This window comes from Rhinolophus sinicus, linkage group LG05, assembly GCF_036562045.2.
Source record: "Rhinolophus sinicus isolate RSC01 linkage group LG05, ASM3656204v1, whole genome shotgun sequence".
Lineage (NCBI taxonomy): Eukaryota > Metazoa > Chordata > Mammalia > Chiroptera > Rhinolophidae > Rhinolophus > Rhinolophus sinicus.
The window spans coordinates 177,400,350-177,407,405 of record NC_133755.1 but is presented as its reverse complement, the minus strand read 5'-3'; positions in this window follow the sequence as shown (position 1 = coordinate 177,407,405).

The following is a 7,056-nucleotide window of genomic DNA, read 5'->3' as shown; positions in this document are numbered from 1 at the left end:
TAGTTTTTTCTTGTCTGGGAAGCTCTTTATCTGTCTTTCTATTCTAAATGATAGCTTTGTTGGGTAGAATAATATTGGTTGTAGATCCTTGCTTTTCATCACTTTGAATATTTCCTGCCAATCCCTTCTGGCCTTCAAACTTTCTGTTGAGAAATCAGCTGATAGTCTTATGGAAGCTCCCTTGTATGTAACTAACTGCTTTTCTCTCGCAGCTTTTAAGATTCTCTCTTGGTCTCTAAATTTTGGCCTTTTAATTATGATGTGTGTTGGTGTGGGCCTCTTTGGGACTCCCCTTGTTTGAGACTCTCTGTGCTTCCTGGGCTTGTATGTATTTCCTTCACTAGATTAGGGAAGTTTTCCATCATTATTTCTTCAAATAGGTTTTCAATTCCTTGCTCTCTTCTTCTGGTACCCCTATCATGTGAATGTTGGTGTGCTTAACATTGTCCCAGAGGCCCCTTAAACTCTCCTCAATTTTTTGGATTCTTTTTTTTTCCCCTCTCCTGATTGGGTTTTTTCTGCTATCTTATCTTTTAAATTGCTGATCGAACTCTCTGCTTCATCTAATCTATTTATTCCCTGTAATGTATTCTTCATTTCAGTTTTGTGTTCTTTATTTTTTTATGTTTTCTATCTCTTTGTTGAAGTCCTCCCTGAGACCACTGAGCATCCTTCTAACCAGTGTTTTGAACTCTGTGTTTGGTAGTTTGTCTCCATTTTGTTTAGCTCCTTTTCTGGAGCTTTTTTCTGTTCTTTTATTTGGGACATGTTTCTTTGTCTCCCCATTTTGGCTGCCTCCCTGTATTTGTTTCTATGTATTAGGTAGGGCTGCTATGCCTCCCGGTCTTAGTAGAGTAGCCTTATGTAGGAGGTGTCCTGTGGGACCCAGTCTCCCTTGTCACCTGAGCTGGGTGCTCCAGGTGTGTCCCTTGTGTGGGTTGTGTGTCCCCTCCCATTGTAGTTGAGCCTTGGTTGCTGTTTGCACATCAGTGGGAAAGACTGACCCTTACACTGATTGGTTGTGAGGACTGGCTGTGACTACAGTGGAGGAGCTGCAGTGCAAGGGCTGACCCTTCACAGCAGGGTTCACTTTAGCAGGTCTCTGGGGCCTGCCCAATCTGCCCTTTGGGTGTGTTGTCCTTGGAGGTGGCTGTGTGATGCTATGCCTCAGTCCAAATCTGGCCACCAGGCATGCCAGCCCTGGGGCCTCCTGGGAGGGGACTTGCTGCAGGCCAAATTTAGCTGCAGCTTGTGCCCTGCCCCGGGCCACGTGATATGAGCCACACTGCATTTGGAGGTGCCCGAAGAGGCCAATCTGTGAACTGAGGCTGGCTCTCACTAGTGCCGGTTTTAGGGCTGCTTAGCCAGAAGTACAGAACACACTGAAGCCAGATGCTGCTTGTTTGGGTTTTGTGAACCTTTGAGACATTTTAGGACAGTTCTGAAGCATGAGCTAAGACAGGTTGTTTGTGTGGAAAAGCCACTGGAATTGGCTTGCATGGCCCACTTGGGCGGGTCTCAGAATCACTAGCACGGGGCAGATGAAAGGTGATAGCCAGTTTGATGGAGACTCAGATGTGGCATCTATCTGCATCTGGGCACAGGGAGGGGGAGGGCTCAACAAAAAGCAATGGCTTCTGCCAGCTCCTCCCTCCGGGAGAAAGCTGCCCCTCCAGTCGTCACCCTGAAGTGAGACAACTCAGTCCCTCACCATATGTCCATGGCACATTTCGAGCTGTTGCCCATTGCAGGAGTTCAGAGCAAGTGAGTCCGCCAGAGAGTTAAGTCCACATGTGGTCTGTTTAAGAGGAGCACCTGGGAGTGCAGCTGCCCTCCGTCTCACTCAGACACAATTTCTGCTGGTTTTTACAGCCAGAAGTTATGGGGACTTTCCTCCCTGACACTGAGACCCTGGGTTGGGGAGGGGTTGGGACCCCTTGCTCCTCTGAGGACCTTCATATCTCTTTGCGTGTGGGACCAGTGTGTTTCAAATCTCTGCTCCTCCTACCAGCCTCAAGGTGGCTTCTTCTGTATGTGCTTAGATGTAGGGCTTTGGTTCAGCTAGACTTCCGTTGATTCTCAATGATGGTTGTTTTGTGATTTAATTGCAATTGATGTGGTCCTGAGAGGAGGTGAGCATAGCGTTTACCTACTCTGCCATCTTGACCAGAAATCTAGTATAGTGTTTTATATACTAAATTATAAAGTTATTATAACATCTTAGAACATTAACCAGATATAGAATATTGCCTTAACTCTGGAAAAAAAGAAGTAATCTGACTTTTATCACAAGATGTATTTTACATAAAGTTCTGGACTGGTGATATTTTGTTTACTCTGGTATGGGGAAGTACAAGCATACCTAGAGCCCCTTTCCCTGGACTGCTAGAAAAATGTCTTTGGAAAGCAAAGTGAGGTTCACCTGTGTTTGGTGAAGTCATGCTGTCTGCGGTTCCACGAGTGCTTATAAGAGTAAGTGCTTCTGCTCTCAAGATGCTTCTGAACACATTTTGAAAAATGTTAGTTTAGTTTGAAAGGGAAAGAGAATGAATGCTTTTGAGTTCCTGCTTCATGCTAGTCATTTTACTCTCATTGTGTCTCATTGTGGCACTCAGTACTTCTCTTAATGCACAACTTAGTGCTAATTCCATGTTCTTTTCTGCTCCCACTAAAATAAGCTTCAGAAAGGCCCTGGACAGAACGTTCTTGCTTGTTTGTGTGTCATTGGTACTGAGCACACAATTCTGGGCTTATATTCAAATACCTTTATTAAATAATGTGATTTAATATAATCATATAATATAAATAATAGGTACCCTTGAGGCTCAGAAATTAACATACCAAACCCACAAAGACATTTGACCACATAGCTGCTGTGACTGCAAGGGCCTTAGCTTACTCTTCTCCATGCCACTTGTCTTTACATGTGGCATGGAGGTAACCAGGAATTGGGTACTGGGAGGCCTGGGTCCTGGGCCCGGTGCTTTTACTCGGCACTGTGTGGTCATAATGCCTGATTTGGGTCCTATTCCGTTTATGTAAAATAATGGATTTGGAGCGAGAACCTTAGGTGCCAACTCTAGCTTTTTATAGATTTATTTGTGTATTGACTAAAATTATGGTGGATAAATACATACTGATGATGTTAAATGTCCATGTCATTTTAAAAAGGCGTTCAATTTATATCCTTTAAACAAGGGTTCTCCAACCAAGAGAATACTTACTGGTAGTGTTCACAGTTGGCTCCATCTTTGGGGCTCAGGGAGGAAATAACCAAATGAATCTTTTTAGCTCCTAGTCCCCATCAGCATACGAGGGTTATGAAAAGCAGCTTTTCCTAATGATACCTCATGTGTGTTCATAAGGAGTGGCATAGCACAGGATGCAGAGCCAGGATGCCTGAGTTTACATCCCAGTTCCACTACTATTTTTAGTTAAGGTAAATGCAGTTGCTATACTGAAACTCCCCAAACAAATGATGCCTAAATGAATAAACTCTGGTAGAAGTAATTTCTCTCCTGTATAAAGCTCCAAGTGCTTTATCTGGTTGGTGGTCTACTTCCTTCCTATTAGTGATTCACATACCAAGCTTTCTACTGTGGCCCAACCATTTTCAGTATGTAGCTTCCAGGATTTTTGTACTTGTCAGCAGCAAGCTGGCAGGAGGGGAGAGAGCCTGGAGAGTTGCTTATGGGAAGTTCTAGGGTCTGGCACACAGCATTTCTGCTCACATCTCATTGGCTAGAAATTAGTCACATGGCAACACCAAACTGCCAGGGACACTGGTGGAGAATGCAGTCTTGCATGCCGGGGAAAAAAGGAAATGGGTGTGCTGGGCAGGTCCCCACTGCCTTTCTGGATACCAAATCTGTGTTCTTCTCATTTTTAGAGCACTTATCCCTTCTGGAAGGGAGAAAATGCAAAGTCCTGACTCCAACTGTACAATTTTCTCCATTAGATTTATTTGTGTGTCCTCCATCCTCCATGATCTAGTGACTTATGAACCAAAAAGTCAAGGTATCTGCCTGACTTTCCCATCCCAACCCAGCATACATGGAGGTGCATGGACAGAAAACTGCAATAAAAAGTCCTATTAAAAAAAGGGGGAAGAAATACTTAGTATTCACCAGTACCTGGCTGGCACTGGGAGGCTTTCTCATAGGGTGAGAGAAGTTTCCTGACCAGACCCTGATTTCGCTCCCTGGGAGGAATTATTTGGTGCATTGTTCTCATGGCTGCTGGCTCCATGCCCCCAGAGGTTCTGATATGTGTGTGCTTCAGGATTCATCTGGAGTAGGTGGGCAGTTTCCTCTCCTGGAGGATGCACAGCTCTCAAGGCCTGATTTCTGCCAGTGCAAGTTTGGGAGGTCTGAAGGTTATTTTAAAACTCAAACAATAAAGTCCATTGTTTCTTTGGCAATACAATCCCCTTAAAACACTTTGTGTGTTTCCAACCTATTTGCAGCCAATTTCATGTGCCAGTATCCACTTCTAAGATTTTCAGTAGATATAATTCTCAAGATTGATTTAGATCCTTGTTTCCTCACCCCATCAAGGTAACTATAGGTACCTTTAACTGGTTAAAACCACAGACTCACTTCATCTTTACATTGGGGACAAGTCTTGAGCCTTGGTTGCTCAAAGCCTCTTTTCAGTGTTACATCTCTCTCTATTTGGGATGTAGAAGCAGTTACCTTTCCCAGCCTATGAGGCCCCCAATTTCTGAACTATGTTCCCCTTCATTTCTGCTTGCAGACAGATCATTTCTTTCCTGAGTGCACCAGTAACACCTTGTTTGCTAGTGGGGAAGATAAAAATCAACATGAAGTATCAGTCTCATTCTTCCTGAACACCTCTAGTGCTACAGTGGCCTTGCCTTTCACGTTACTGCAGAAAACAGTTTTACCGTATGCTTTGCAACTGGGAAACACGACTTTCCATCTTGGCTAATTGCCCATTAAGCCAGTGTCACATTGTTTAACTTTTTTGCTGGGACAGCACCCACCTCGAGGTCCTAATTTTCAACTAATTGTGTAACAAACAAATTGATACTTTGACAACAAACCCCCAAATATATAATAGCTCAAATACAATAGATTTTTTTCCATGCATGTTAAAAATGAATGCTACAATGATTGTTTCCTGGTTAGCAGGGAGCTTTCCTCCAAGCAGCGATTCAAGGATCTAGGCTCCTTCAGTCTTACTGCTTTGCTGTCTCAGTAAGTGTCATCCAAGGTAGGTCTTGTCATTTTCCTTAAGCTGATGGAGTGCGACCGAGCATGACGATCTTGAGTATGAAGGTTTATGGGCCAGCCATCGAGAAGGTGCATCTGTTTCTGCTCATATTTCGTTGCTGACACCAATGCACCTAATTGCAAGGAAGGCTGGTAAATGTAGTTTAGCTCTACTCCTGTGTTCAGGACAAAGAAACAGGTTTGTCAATAGCCAGTCTCCCTATTTCTTTGGGACTTGGAGCGATGTATTTGACCTCTCTGAGCCTCCGTTTCCTCTGCTGGCGATAATGGGTTGTTGTGAGTCTTAGGTGCCTTAATATGTGTGAGGTGCTTAGAACGGTGTCTGGCATGTAGTAAGCACCATTACGTGCAGCTATACTAGCAGTTGTCTAATGTGTCTTCTCAATTTTCACCTTGTCTGGTTCAGTCACCCTGCAGGGAAGGCATGGAAGACTCAGGCCCAGGGCCCTGGTTCCAAGGGCCCGTTCTGGAATCCCCTGCCTGCTTTAGTGTTCTTCCCACAACAGTGTGTGATGGTCTGAAAGAATGCCTTTCATTTGTACCTTCAAAGTCAGAAGGGAAAAGCATCTTCATTTAAAAAGCTGCAATTCCCTGATTAAATTAAGCAAGTCCACTGATGTTTTGATTTACTTCTCTGTATACATGCATACATGTACCTCCCAGTACCAAAGTATACAATGGTTTATGGAAACAATCTTTTCTAAAACGCCTTATTTTTATGTGTTAAGGCTTTTGGTGAGAACACCTGGGACAAGCCAAGAGTGAATGTGCTCATCCCTGTAGAGAGAGTGGGTGGAAAGGTGTGTGGCTTTATTTCCATATTTTCACACTTAGCCACCAGATTGTTAAGGATTAAGATTCCTCACAGGGTCCTTGTAAGTAAAATGAGATTTTCTTTGTTTCAAAGTGAGACTTTTCAGACGAAATGGGACATTTGGAGGCAAGTTGTGGCCTGTACACCGTGTGTACTCTGATCCATTTTCTCGCTCTAGGCCTTTCCAACCTCCTCTGACATAGTGACACCACTTGTCCAGGCCCTTCTCTGTCAGTTTTGCCCCTTTTTCCTTTATGCATCAACCTAGATCTTCTCGGAATGGTCTCTTCCACTGCATAGTCCCTTTCAAGACAAACTCCCAGAAAGAGTTGTACTTACAGTGTGTTCTCCCCTCCTATCCTCTGATCACACTGCCACCTTCGGGGATCCATCCCAAGCCTCTGATGACCCAGTGTCACATCCAGTGGGTGCTGAGCCCTGTGGTGAACCTTTGTAGATGTTCAAATTCTTCCTTATCTCATCCCTCCAGTGATACTCCATGATCTAAGATGGACTAACCAGTGTTCTTCTCTCATATTTTTAAGACCAGAATTTTAAGACAGATGGTTGCTTTCTTTATTACTTAAAACGATTAAGTAAATGTCTTCCCTTTATTTAAACCAATGGCTCTCAATGCTGGCTGCACATTTGAGTCCCCAAGGGGAACTTCACACAAGCAATGATGCCCAGGCTTCCTCAGAGATGACTCATTCACACGGCCGGGGCATGGGGATGTTTTAGAAGTTTCCCAGGTGACTGTAGTGCACCTCCAGGGGTGACAACTGTGACCAGAGCCCCGCCATGGCAGAGAGGGACCAGCCCAGGGAAGTATGTGTATCACGTGGCTCCTGGGGAGGTGGGTCTCTGCTGCCTGTGTGTCTCAGCACTTGGCAGCAATGTCCTCTGCTCAACGAAGGGCCAGGCTTCTGTCCCAAAGTATAGAGTTGTTGGGGGAAGTGGCCGCTCAGCCAGGCACTGCTTTTCCAA